Below are 11663 nucleotides of genomic sequence, written 5' to 3'. Positions count from 1 at the left end.
TGCAAAGGGAGGTGTTGACCCCCAGGTCTACGAATTTGGAGATGAATTTGCATTTAATTATAGTATTAAGGCAGAGCTGCAGTCAATAACATTACCCGAAATAGCTCTTTGTGGGTTCACTCTCTGGAAGACTGATCAGGTGCTCAGGTGCATTGGAAGCTGCAGGGGTGGGTGGTGCTTTCAGATTCTTTCTGTTCAAAACATGCATAGAAAGTGTTAAGCTCATGAGGAAGCTGTTTTCAGTGATGCTGCCTGACTTTGTTTTGCAGCCCATTGTAGCACTATAATACCAGGAACTTAAGAGAGCACCGTTTTAAAAAAAACAAATGAAGCTATTCCAATTGGTTTGAACCACTCAAAGTTATCAAAAATTCAGGTGTTGTACAGTACTTCCTGCTCCAACCAGAGCAATTGGAATAAACAGAGGAGGCAGCATGACACTTGCACTGTTCAGTTACCTAGGCCCAGGAAACATTGAGCATATAAAATAAAAATTTCCAGGCACTACAAGTATTGTAAAATTGATGTGGCTTGTTGTTTTTGAAGGGCACTGCTTTTATGTTCCTGATATGAGTTGTGGAGCTTGGGGGTGGTGATTGCATTTACATTCTAGCCTTGGCAAATATCTTGGAATTATTTTGCAGAGGGATTTTTCAAATCAAGTGCTTTTCTATCATTATAAAATATTTTTAAAAATGCAAGAGAATTCTGGAAACATGCAGCAGGTCCAGTAGCATTGAGAGCAAGACAAACAGAACTAATACTTTGGATTGAAGACTCTTCATCAGACACTTTGGCTTCTGTGAGCAATTCTCTCAACAATTAATTTGCTCCTCTCCCTCTCCCACACCTTCTTATTCTCGAGTCTGCCACCTTACTTTCCAGAGCTAATGAAGGCTCTCGGACCGAAACATCAGTTGTTTCTTCTCCTTCAAGCATGCTGCTTCACCTTCTGAGCTCCTCCAGCATTTTGTGTATGTTCCCCAAGATTCCCAGCATCTGCAAAATCTCTTGCATTTGATTTGCTGATCGTTCAGTTACGTCATATTATTCTTTTGGAATGAGCTCATCTACATTTGGAAACCAAAATTATGAAGCACAGATCAATATTGTCAAACACAGTTGGAAGATATTGAGCCATTGTTTCCATGTCCATGTCAATCCAGGTGATTTGTTTATTGTTACCACCTGCCCTCTTTGTTGGTCATAGCAATGCACGTATTTTCTTCACAACTTTCAGTAAATGCCCTCATGTCAAATTGCAAGAATGTGAACAAGACCGTAAGACAAAAGAGCAACATTAGTCCATACGACCACTCAGTCTTGTCCACCATTCAGTCATGGCTGATTTATTATCATTCTTAACCCTATTCTTCTGCCTTCTCCCCATAACCTTTGACTCTCTTACTCGTCAAGAACTTATTAACCTCCAATTTCAATATACCCTGTGACTTGGCCTCCAGTCCTGTCTGTGGCAATGGATTCTACAGAATCATTGCCCTCTAGCTAAAGAAATTCCTCCTCATCTGTTTTAAAGGAATGTCCTTGTATTCAGAGCCTGTGCCCTGTCGTCTTAGACTCTCCACTATTGGAAACATATGCTCTGTCAAGGTCTTTCAATATTCAATAAGTATCAATGAGATTCCCCTTCTCCCCACCTCATTCTTCTAAACTCCAGTGAGTACAGGCCCAGAGCCATCAAACGCTGTCTAATCCGGCAGCATCCTTGTAAATCTCCTCTGCACCCTCTCTAAAACTGCCATATCCTTCCTATGATGAGGCAACTATAACTGAACCTCATATTCCAAGTGTGGTCTAGCCACAGTTTTATAAAGCTGCAAAATTGCCTCACAACATTCAAAGCCAACCCCCTGACTAATGAAGGTGAACACTCCAGATGCCTTCTTAACAGCAACTTTGAGTGGATATCGACAGAGGAAATGACGCTGGAGAGGTAATAATGGAGGACAAAGAAATGGCCATCGTACTCAAAAAGTATTTTGTGCCAGTCTTCACAGTGGAAGATACTAACAGAAATTCCAGAGTGCCAGGGGGTAGAAGTGAGAGCAGTTGCTTTTACTAAGGAAGGTGCTGAGGGCATGTCTTATGAGGATAGGTTAAGTGAGCTAGGGCTTTTCACTTTGAAGTGAAGGAGGATGAGAGGGGACGATAGAGGTGTACAAGGTGATAAGAGGCATAGATTGAGTGGATAGCCAGAAACTTTTTCCTAGTGTGGAAATAGTGAATATGAGGGGGCATAATTTTCAGGTGATTGGAGGAAGGTCTGGGGATGTCAGAGGTAGAGGCAGATATATTAGGGCAGTTAAGAAATTCTTAGATAGGCACATGGATGATAGAAAAATGTAGGGCTATGTGGGAGGGAAAAGTTAGATTGATCTAACAGTCGGTTAAAGGGTAGGCATAACTTTGTGGACCGAAGGGCATACGTACTCTTTCTACACATTTACTGATTTTAAATAGCACCACCAGATTCTCTTGCATCTTCTATGGTTCCAAAGACAACCCAGCTTGAGATCTTCTGTATACGTTTACCTGGAATCAAATTAATTAGTCTCTTCTTTGCTCTCCTTAAAATTCTGAAAGCTCCAGAACTGGGTACTCCACTCAAACTGCAGCTGAAACAATATTTTATAAGGCTTCACCATCCCCACAGCCAGGCCACAGCAGCTTCTCACAGCTATTATCAGGCAGGAGGTACAGAAGCCTGAAGCCCCACACCACCAGGTTCAAGAACAGCTGCTTCCCTTCAACCATCCAGTTCTTGGACTAAGTATCACAACCCTAACCCTTACCTCAATATGTATGACCACTTGGCAAACCAAGACCACTGTGATCACTCTGCACTACTGGGGACATTTAATTTGTTCTGATTGTGTTCGTTCTTGTATTAACTTGATATTATTTGTTTTGCTTGCGAATGTTGCATATCTGATGATATGTACTTGTGATGCTGCTTCAAGAAGGTACATAGCAACACGTTTTTTATTGCACTTGTGCAGATATGAATAAACTTGACTTTGACTCTTTTGTTGTCCTCGTCTATGCCTGATGGGGAAATTCTTCTATTTTGTGAATTGATTGACAACTAACAACCTTGATTTTGATTTTGTGATACAGCTTGGAATAGGTCCTTCCAGCATTCGAGTTGTTCTGCCCTGTAACCCCGCCCACCAAATTAACCCTAGCCTAATCACAGGACAATTTACAATGATCAATTAACCTGCTAACTGATACGCCTTTGGAACTGTGGGAGGAAACAGGAGCACCCGGAGAAAACCTATGCATTCCATGGGGAGAAGGTACAGCCTCCTTACAGAGGACGCTGGAATTAAACTATGACACCCCGAGTTGTAATAGCATTATGCTAACAGTTACGCTACTGTGGTTCCTAGCAGACATGATGTCTCCAAGAAGGGTTTATTGTTTTTCGGGAGCCAGATGAAACTGTTCTAATATCCTTATCAATTCACAAACCAGGCTGAGCTAAAGCATGCCCCGTAACACTGCGTGGAAGTATCGACATGGTGTGACATCCCAGGCCTCCATCCCACTGGGCTTCCACAGGCACTGTAGAATAATGGTTTCCCATGGGATGTGAGGGGGTGATATATCAACTCTTCCTATCCGACAAGTAGGATGCGTCACACAGGATTGGGCTCCTGTTGATTGATGAATTAGAGAGGAGCCCAGTCTTTGTGATAAGGTGACAGAGTGAGAACTCTGCTCTGAGACTAGATATTAATGGGGTGGTTGAAAATGAACTACTGATCACTGGCAATAATGCAGCCTGCTGTGACAACACTGGACAATTTGCTTCAGCAAGAAAATGCATACCCTAAAACTGGCATTCCCTGTCAATGATAGGAAGAGCCCATAACATAATACAACCTCTCAACCTGCCCTATCTTGTTCAAGTTTGTCTTCAGACCTTGTATAACTAATTGTCAGGGTTTCACTAATGGCTGCAGGTGTGCTTCCACAGTAGAGGTGAGCAGAAGGAAGATGTCCACATACTGCATACTTATGTTGTTCAAGGGAAAAAAGACTTGTGGGATAGTTTGTCACTGTGTTTTGGAATTCCTACACTAGACTCTGTTGCTCCTTAATATGAAAGTAAATTTATACAGGTCTTTATAATCTGACAGAATGACTCTAAAATCCATTAAAAATCTTGGATGTGCTTAGAGAGGGTCAGCAACTTTAAATTCCTCAGTGTTATCATTTCAGAGGATCTCTCCCTCGTTCAGCATGTAAGTGCCATTACGAAGAACTTCCTTAGGAGTTTGCAAAGATTCAGCATGACATCTAAAACTCTTACAATCTTCTGTAGATGTGTGATGGAGAGTATATGGACTGGTTGCATCACAGCCTGGTATGGAAACACCAATGCCCTTGAATGGAAAATCCTACGAAAATTAGTGGATACGGCCCAGTCCGTTTTGGGTAAAGCCCTCCCTACCATTGAGCACATCTTTGCAATGCACTGTTGCAGGAAAACAGCATCCATCATCAAGGGCCCCACTACCCAGACTATGCTCTCTTCTTCCTGTTGCCATCAAGAAGATGGTACGGGAGCCTCAGGACCCTCACCACTTGGTTCAGGAACAGTTATTACCCTCAATCATCAGGTTCTTGAACCAGTCCCATCACTGACCTGTTCTCACAACTGTTACGAATGAGGAGCAACTCTGATGGGCAGAAGGGTGCAAAGTCGCCCCCCCCCCCTTTTGAGAATCGCAAAATCGCTATTATTTCGGGTCTGATAACCAGGAAATGAGAGAGATAAACAGCTCATGTCAGTAATGAGAGAGAGACAACGCAGGGATACACAAAGGTTGGAACGTCTCCTATTGACAAAGAGAGAGATTACTGCTATTGTCTCTTGAAGAAGGAATTGTGTATTGAGTACTGTTCTATTCATTGAAACCCCTCAGGGGGCAACCAGAGTGGTCTGGTTGAAGGATTGCATCATCCCAACCTGATTGACACCTGAGACCCCGTGAGTGGGGATAAAAGTAGGGTCTGGGGAACACCCCTCAGACGCACCAGGAGAGACGCTACGAGACCGGTGGGGGCTTGTGTGTGTGTCCATCCTTGCCTGGGTGACGAGTCCTCCACGGAACGGTCTAGCTAAAGGACGGAGAGGTCATATGTGAATGGCCACAATAACAACGCATCGACGGAACAAGATCGTAAAAGGAAAGTTGGCAAGTTACTCTCTCTCTCCAACAATTGCAACACAGTGATCAGCAACTAGATAGATAGATAGATAGATACTTTATTCATCCCCATGGGGAAATTCAACATTTTTTCCAATGTTGATTACATTAATTAATCTAAATTTTGTAATTACAAAAACTAATTACATACAATATTTAACTCAGTAAAAATATGATATGCATCTAAAATCACCCTCTCAAAAAGCATTAATAATAGCTTTTAAAAAGTTCTTAAGTAGTTTACTTAAATACATTGAGTCCTAACCCCGGCACTTTAACATATCTTACTCCTGGCAGTTGAATTGTAAAGCCGAATGGCATTGGGGAGTATTGATCTCTTCATCCTGTCTGAGGAGCATTGCATCGATAGCAACCTGTCGCTGAAACTGCTTCTCTGTCTCTGGATGGTGCTATGTAGAGGATGTTCAGGGTTTTCCATAATTGACCGTAGCCTACTCAGCGCCCTTCGCTCTGCTACCGATGTTATACTCTCCAGTACTTTGCCCACGACAGAGCCCGCCTTCCTTACCAGCTTATTAAGACGTGAGGCGTCCCTCTTCTTAATGCTGCCTCCCCAACACGCCACCACAAAGAAGAGGGCGCTCTCCACAACTGACCTATAGAACATCTTCAGCATCTCACTACAGACATTGAATGACGCCAACCTTCTAAGGAAGTACAGTCGACTCTGTGCCTTCCTGCACAAGGCATCTGTGTTGGCAGTCCAGTCTAGCTTCTCGTCTAACTGTACTCCCAGATACTTGAAGGTCTTAACCTGCTCCACACATTCTCCATTAATGATCACTGGCTCCATATGAGGCCTAGATCTCCTAAAGTCCACCACCATCTCCTTGGTCTTGGTGATATTGAGACGCAGGTAGTTTGAGTTGCACCATATCACAAAGTCCTGCATCAGTTTCCTATACTCTTCCTCCTGTCCATTCCTGACACACCCCACTATGGCCGTGTCATCAGCGAACTTCTGCACATGGCAGGACTCCGAGTTATATTGGAAGTCTGATGTGTACAGGGTGAACAGGACCGGAGAGAGTACGGTTCCCTGCGGCGCTCCTGTGCTGCTGACCACCGTGTCAGACCTACAGTCTCCCAACCGCACATACTGAGGTCTATCTGTCAAGTAGTCCACTATCCAATCCACCATGTGAGAGTCTACTCCCATCTCCGTTAGTTTGTGCCTTAAGATCTTGGGCTGGATGGTGTTAAAGGCACTAGAGAAGTCCAGGAAGTCCAGGAACTACCGCAGCCTGCATGAACTGAACTGAACTTTATATTTCCATTGGACAATTCATTATCCCCTAGACAACGATAGAGCTTATTTCTTATTGATTATTATTATACCCGCACTTTTAGGTTTAGTATTGATGTCGTATATTATCTGTATATTTGCATTGTTATTATTTTTGTGTATTTTTACTAATAAATACTGTTAAAAATAGTATCATCAGACTTCAATGGATACTCCTATCTTTGCTGGTAAGATACCCAGTTATGGGGTTCGTAACACAACCTATGGACTCACTTTCAAGGACTCTTCATCTTGTGTTCTTAATGTTTATTGCATATTTATTTACTTATTACTATAATTTATTTTTTCTTTTGTATTTGTACAGCTTGTTATCTTTTGCACACTAGTTATTTTTGGGTGCAGTCTTCCATTGATTCTGTTATGTTTCTTGGACCCACTGAGCAAGCCTGCAAGGAAATGAATCTCAGGGTTGTATATGGTGACAGATATGTACTTCGATCGTTTAGATCGTGGCAATACATAGGTCAGTAATGAAAGGTTCTACCAAACAACAGGCATTTACTTTGTGTGATCTTGTACAGCACCAATCAGCAATAGTTAACTTTGAGGATCAGGTCAACTTGTGAATTGACCAGCCATGCGAAGTTTGTGCACAATAAGCCCTTCTCAATCAAAGGAACAACAGTATCCCATGTAATCCAGGTGTTTCTCTGTGCGAATGAGGTTGTGGGGAAAGGCCATTAATCCATTATTTTCCTTACATGTGGCATAATCATGTTTTGAAGGATCATCTGTCTACGGTGTGCGCTGGAGCCTGAGGCAGCTTGTACTGGGCAAATGGAACATGATTATTGAAACTGAATACACATTAGGCACCTCAAACAATGTACTGCTTCCCATTTCCAACCAAATATATTACCAGATAAAGCAGTAATTATTTCCCAGTATTCCACACTTATCAAGTAAACCCATGAATTTAATCACCCATCCGGGAAAGAAAAGTCTGTTTCTAGTCAGAGTCATCAGTGTCTGGAAGTCACTGCTGATTAGAAACTTAACTAACCAGCAACATTAATACTGTGGTTACAAAAGCATGGCAAAGAGCATCCCATGGTAAATGACTCATTTCTTGAAATCCCAAAATCCTTCCATCATTTATAAAGCACATATAATGAGTGTGATGAAATGCTCTCTGCTTGAACAGATGAGGGCAGATCCAAGATTACTTAAAAGTTGAAAACCATCCAAAACACCGTAGCCACTTAAATGGCTCCCCTAAGATTAATTCCCTCCACCGCTTTCTGATGATAAGCAAAACAGACTGCAAGGTGGAGCAGACTTGATGGGCCAAAAGGCCTACTTCTGCTCCTATATCTTATGGTCTAAGTACTTGCAAGGGCTATCTGTCCATATCTACTGAACCTACAACCTTTATCATCAAAGGCAGCACATGCATGTGGAAGATGTGGCCATCCTGACTTGAAATATATTCCTTTGTTGTTGCTAGAACTCCTGTAGTACCATCCAAAACGTACTCCCATCAAAAGGATGGCAGTGCTTCAAGGACACTGTGCACTACCACCTTCTCAAGGGCATTACACGGTGGCCTTGTCAGTGACACTCAGATCCTGAACAATGAATCCAGAAATGTATGTTTGGCCAATGTGGATGGAAGGACAGGATGACTTCCTCCTGGGTCATACTACTATAGAGTAAACAGTTTGAAAACATTCTGTGAATGCATTGTGCAAGGAGAAATTTTATTAGCTATTTCCTCTTCTTTCGTAAAGGCTTTGACTCCTCACCAAATTGTGATTCTCTTAGCACCATTTGTCTGTCAGCATATCCCAGCAGCCATTCTTGGTCTGTGTACCAGGCAGTGAGTCTGTGGGGACTTTGACCTGTGTAGATCTTGATTGGACCCAGCCCAAATTTCTTTCAAAGTTGCACACATGCAGATTCCAGCAGAGTTCACCGAGCAGTGATCAAGATAGGAATGCTAGTTGATTGTTTTCTTTTATCCTCTCTAGACAGATGTGCGGAAGCCAATATTGCTTCCCTCCTCTTGCATGCCATTATGCCACTTAAATCAACTGACACTGAGGTTAAAGCTGGAACACGGACAGCTTTATGCTCACTCCAGTAACTAAACCATTGGGTTGTTATCATCAAAAAATTTAATCAGCTACACATTAATGTGTTGAACATGATTTATTGTTTGTTTTTAATCAGTCCTCTGCATTATGAGATCAATGTGCATCAGCAAGAGTATCTTAACAGGACTCAAAGGTGAAAGGTCTCACAGCCTTTGGATACGCTAGAGAAGCTGGTCGTCTGATGTCAGGTAAAGGCTACATTTCCATGTACTGTGTTTGTTTTAGTAGTGTATAGAATGATTGTGAAGCTGAGAAAAGCACAGATTTAGCTCAGAAATTCAGCAGTGAAGGAAATCAGAAAAAGATCTTACAATTAGCATCGTAAAGTTTAAAGCTTACCATAGTTTTTCAAATCTGCTTTGTACTTTGGCTTTCTCCTGTATTTATTAATGAATAAGGGGATGAAACGGAATGATATTTGTCCAAGTTTAGGAAAGGCAGAAAAACTGGCAGCATTCCGAGTCTTGTAGGTGTAAGAACAAAGATACAAATTACATTTATAGATGGAGAAACTTAGCATATTTCTCAAATACTTTTCAAAGCGATCAAATGGGAATATGTTGACACAAGGTACTGCAGATGCTGGAACCTGGAGCGAAATATAAACTTCTGGAATAACTCACGTGAGTGAAGCAGCATCTGTGCCACCATTTCAGATTGAGACGCTGCAACAGGACTGACAGTGTGGAGGGCAGATCCTGTATAGTAGTTGAGAGGGGACTGTGAGCCAGATGCTGGTAGGCAAAAGATAGAACTAATGGGGGTGAGGAGAGTGATGGAATCAGGTGGGAAGAGGGAAGAGAGAGTAAAGCAACCATTGGGAAAGATTAAAATGCAGAGCAGTGGCAGGGAGCTATTGATTAGTACAGGGGAGAACAAAAAATATATTTATGACAAGGTGGAAGAGAGGAAAAAATAAATGGCTGTAGAGATGAACAGCACTTGATAAAAGAGGATAAAGGGGTTAGTGAACAATAAAACATAAGTGGAATATAATTATCTTAATTAATGGACAAAAAATACGGTACATGAATTCTAGGGGGAAAAAGTCCTCATATTGGAAACGACACTTGCAGCAATTGAGTAAGAATCAGTTTTAATATCATTGGTATATGCCGTGAAATTTGTTCTTTTGTGGCAGCTGTACATTGTAATAAATATTAATGACTATAAATTATCATAAGTACATAATGTGCAGAAGTCTCAGACCCATATATATATAGCCAGGGTGCCTGAGACTTTTGCACAGTACTGTAGTAATTTTATGTATTGCATTGTACTGCCACAAAAAAATTCATGACATACGTGAGTGATGATAAACCTGTTTCTGATATGAGACGCTACTGTGGACTGAGAGTGGGAAGGGGGCTGGGAGAGAGGAATCAAAGTTGGGAAAAGGGGATAGGAGAGGGGAGAGAGCAGGAAGAACCAGAGAAACATCTGTAATAATCAATAAACTAATAGTTTGGAATCAATGACCTTACCTAGTGTCTCAGAACTCGGTTATCTGCACCTGGACCACACCCCTCCAAAGCTGGCACTCCTCTGCTACCTGTCCCACAGCCCTCCCGTGGTGCTCTACCCTCACCGTTCCCACATCCTTTGCTCTCCACTCCATGTTGACAAATACAGTTCTGTACAAAAGTCTTAGGCCCCTAGCGATGTATATGTGCCGACAACTTGCACAGCACTAAGCCAGTTTTAATGGGTTCATTGTCCATTTCAGAAATCTGATGGCAGAGAGGAAGAAGTTGTTCCTGAAATGTTGGGTGTGTGTCTTCAGGCTCCTGTACCACCTCCTTGATGGTAGCAAAGAGATGAGGGCATGTTCTGGGTGATGGTGGTCCATAATGATGGATGCTGGTTTTTTGAGGCATCACCTTTTAAAGGTGTCCTGGATGCTGGGGAAGCTAGGGCCTGTGATGGAACTGGCTGAGTTTACAACTTTCTGCAGCTTTTTCTGATCCTGTGATATCAAACAGTGACATAACCAATCAGAATGCTCTCCATTGTTTATCTGTAGAAACTTGCAAGAGTCTTCAGTGACATACCAAGTCTCTTCAAACTCCCAATGTTGTCCAATAGCTGTTGTCGTGCCTTCTTTGTAATTGCATTGATACGTTGGGCCAGGACACTGTATAGTGCAAATAGCTATAAAAAGCTTTTGCCATCCTCTTTTGTATTATTGGCTAGCTTATATTCATATTTAATCTTTTCTCTCATTGATTTTTAATTGCCTTCTGTTGGTTTTTAAAAGTTTCTCAATCCTCTAACTTCTCACTCATTTCTGCGATATTATTTGCCCTCTCTTTTGCTTTTTTGCTGTCTTTCACTTCCCTTGTCAGTCATGGTTTCCTCGTCCTCCCTTTGTAATACTTCTCTGGAATACTATTCAGTGCCTTTGAAATTGCACCCAGAAATTCCAGCCATTGCTGTTCTGCCGTGATCCCTGCTAGTGTTCCCCTCCAATCAACTTTAGCTAGCTCCTCTCACGTGCCTCTATAATTCCCTTTACTCCACTGTACTACATCTAACTTTAGCTTCTCCCTCTCAAACTGTAGGGCAGATTCTGTCACATTATGATCACTGATTCCCAAGGATTTCTTTACCACAGTAGTGTAGTAGTTAGTGTTAAGCTATCACAGCTCAGGGAGTCGGAGTTTGGAGTTCAAAGTTCAATTCGCATCACCTGTAAGGAGTCTGTATGTCCATGGAATGCTTATGTTTCCTCTCACATTCCAAAGACGTACCAGTTAGTAGGTTACTGTAAATTGTCCAGTGATTAGGCTCATGTTAAATCGGGAGTTGCTGGTTGGCACAGCTCAAAGGGATGTTTGGGCCTGTTCTTCTTCTTTTGACTTTTAACAGTGGTTGGCAGTCCAACTTAAAGGTGCATAACCACCACCAACTGGACTGGAGTGTGGTGTAAATAAAACCCTTACTAGTTCTTTATCAAATGAAAACTATATTACCCAAAAAGCCCTATAGGTTGTAAATAAT

At 42.0% G+C, this 11663-nt stretch overlaps 1 protein-coding gene across 1 annotated transcript in view; it reads left to right on the top strand.

Moving 5' to 3' along the window:
* Nucleotides 1-8784: 8784 nt before the first annotated feature.
* Nucleotides 8785-11663, top strand: part of abcc10 (ATP-binding cassette, sub-family C (CFTR/MRP), member 10) — a 102045-nt gene continuing 99166 nt past the window's right edge. The window contains exon 1 of the mRNA XM_073056216.1: nucleotides 8785-8851. The gene's annotated coding sequence lies outside the window, so the exon portion shown is untranslated. The remainder of the gene's footprint in view (nucleotides 8852-11663) is intronic.

The sequence above is a fragment of the Hemitrygon akajei genome, chromosome 9, assembly GCF_048418815.1.
Source record: "Hemitrygon akajei chromosome 9, sHemAka1.3, whole genome shotgun sequence".
Lineage (NCBI taxonomy): Eukaryota > Metazoa > Chordata > Chondrichthyes > Myliobatiformes > Dasyatidae > Hemitrygon > Hemitrygon akajei.
Note: the sequence above shows the minus strand (reverse complement) of the source record. Positions and strands in the feature narration are given on the sequence as shown.